General features: G+C 30.1%; 1 pseudogene; it reads left to right on the plus strand.

The window, feature by feature from the left end:
* Positions 1 to 763: 763 nt before the first annotated feature.
* Positions 764 to 887, plus strand: LOC144216767 (U2 spliceosomal RNA; annotated as a pseudogene).
* The last annotated feature ends 1801 nt before the right edge of the window (positions 888 to 2688 follow it).

Raw genomic sequence — 2688 nt, forward strand, 5'->3', positions numbered from 1 at the left:
ACTGCATATAATCCAAACAATATAAAATTACTAAATGCGGTGAACCATAGAAGTGGTCATAAATTCTGTAAGTATGGTAATAATTCTTCATAATTATAAAGCAGACAGTTTACTAATGTGATTTTCAGATAACTATGACTTTAAAAATAGCTGCGTTTGAGACTTTATATAGTGTTTTATTACTTATTTTTACTCCTTACCCACTCACTTTTTTCCCCAAAGTTTTATTTGTTCATTCATTTCTTCTTCAAATATATATTAAATGCCTGATACATAACAGGCACTATTCTAGGAACTTGAGATACATCAGTGAAACAAATAAATAGAAAGTTCTAGTCCTTGAGAATTTCCATTCTAACTTTAAAACAACAACAATAACAAAAACATAGTAAAATATCTGTTAGTATTTAACTCTTAATAATGTTGATAGCCTATACTGTATCATTTAAAATTTTTCACTGATAGGTAAATATAAGCAATGGTGTATGTTAGCAGACCCCTCTAAATATAATATGTAAGGATTCATAACCCAGGTGAATATTCTGTAAGCAGAGAAGAGTAGTTAAATGATAAGGATTTAGTCCATAATAAATGGGTAAAAAAATGTTAACAGAAACCTACTGATCTAATCTACTCAGTAAAATTCAACCTTCTAAAGGATCAAGTGTTTTTTGGTGCATTTTATCAATATTGGTGAGCAATTTTTATTCTCCATTTTCACAAAGTATAAGATGAAACAAGAGATTAAATTTAGAGGAAATTTATCGCTTCTCGGCCTTTTGGCTAAGATTAAGTGTAGTATCTATTCTTATCAGTTTAAATTTAGAGGAAATTTGTGAAACAATGGAATACATTAAAATATATGAAAAATTTGCTGGGGATCATAAACATTGGTTTAACAAATATATTTCTGAAATGATTTGGCCAAAATATAGAAAAAATGCAGATCAATGGGCTCCCATTGGCTTGTTCAATGTATCTAAGTAAGGATCTCAGTTACCTTTAGTGTTTATTTTCTTTTAATTTGCCAGTAAAAATTGAACTAAACCATTTATTTATCATATTTGTAATCTAATAAGGAAAGTTTCTGGTGATAAGTTTGCAGTTTTATTTATTTATTTTTTAAATAAAGTTGTGTCTTTTTGTAAGGAAGATCACATTTAGTTTTGGAAGTCAAACCCCCTGGACCTAATAATTTAGATAAAGAAAGTCAGACAGAAAGTTAATCTGATCTCTTAATACATCCACAGAATGAGATAGTGAGTCTTGCTTGATTAGCTGTTGGGTACAGAATTGTACCCAACAGTATTTAACATTCAACTTTGATTTGAAAAATCAGTATTCCATGGAAAATTGCTGATTATAATAGGTAATCAAGGAGTATCTAGTGTGGAAAAAATAAGCTGGATAGAAAGAAAAAGTCACAGAATTTAGAGGACTGATGAGAACACAAAAAGCTTTGGAAAAGCAGTTGACTGGATGGACTAGATAAATGAAATATCCCATCCACCCTCCAGCCCTGTCCATCCAAAGATACTAGAGAGTACCCCACCTCTCCACTGTGTGTGCAAGAAAGATGGCAATCCTTGTTACTGAATATTTAAATATAACGTCACGACTGAAAGACCTGAAGACTTTGGATTACCTAAAGCCATCTTGATTATGCTAAGCTTCAAGTATAATGAAATAAGATCACAATGTATCTCCAAAGTTCTATAATCTAAACTAACAAAGTACAAAATGATTCATAACAACTTTTATTAACTACTTGAGGGGGAGCATACTAGTTGCAAGTAAAATGAGAAGCTAACAATGTGAATACACAAGAAAGGATTCTGACTCTTCTGGATAAACCAATAGTATCAAACACCCTTTAAAATACTACCAGTAAAGTTAAAACACATAGACAATTATATGTTAAATAAAGAAAAAAATTCAGCTGAAAACTTATTTTTTAATTAATAATTGGAAGTATTAAATCCCATCTAATCTTTCAGAGAAGCAGAATGAAATTATGTTTACAGGATATTAAAAAAAATTCATTCCAAGTCAAGTTGCTCACTGTAGTTTCAGGCTAAGAAACGTATAGTTTCTTGGATAATCCTCACAAATTTGGAGAATCTTGATCTTTTTTTTTTTTTCCAGAAAAGTACTACTACTCTTTTACATGAGTATATTTTAAAACATTTACAGTATTCTGTAATGGTGTAAGTTGAGGTCATCTTTTACCTTTTGATCAGAATACATCTCCAGGTTAATAACTGATATTAGTGCTTCTTAATTACATTTAAGAAAAATCTGGACTTAGCCTGCATATAGTAACATTATGGATTCCTCCCATCTTTTTGCTAATATTTGATGGAGAAAGGGAAAATAAGTTGTAAACTGTGGTGGAGACAGGTAGGGAGAGATGTAGTGTGCTCATGCATGTATAAAACAGTTATAGCTGAGACTCCCTATATCATAGCTACCTTTTAATGATATTAAGGAATAAAAGCCTCTCTCTCATCTTTGCCTTGACAAGTTCATAGACATATCTTTGATTTGTCTTTGACATGATTGAGAAATAGTGATTTATAAACATGGAGAAAATATTGTTTAACTAAAAGTATATTTCCTTAAAGTTTTCATTCTCATATAGTCACTAGGAAAATATAATTTAAATAAAATAAATATACTTGACTATTT

The sequence above is a fragment of the Crocuta crocuta genome, unplaced genomic scaffold (assembly GCF_008692635.1).
Source record: "Crocuta crocuta isolate KB4526 unplaced genomic scaffold, BGI_CrCroc_1.0 scaffold48, whole genome shotgun sequence".
NCBI lineage: Eukaryota > Metazoa > Chordata > Mammalia > Carnivora > Hyaenidae > Crocuta > Crocuta crocuta.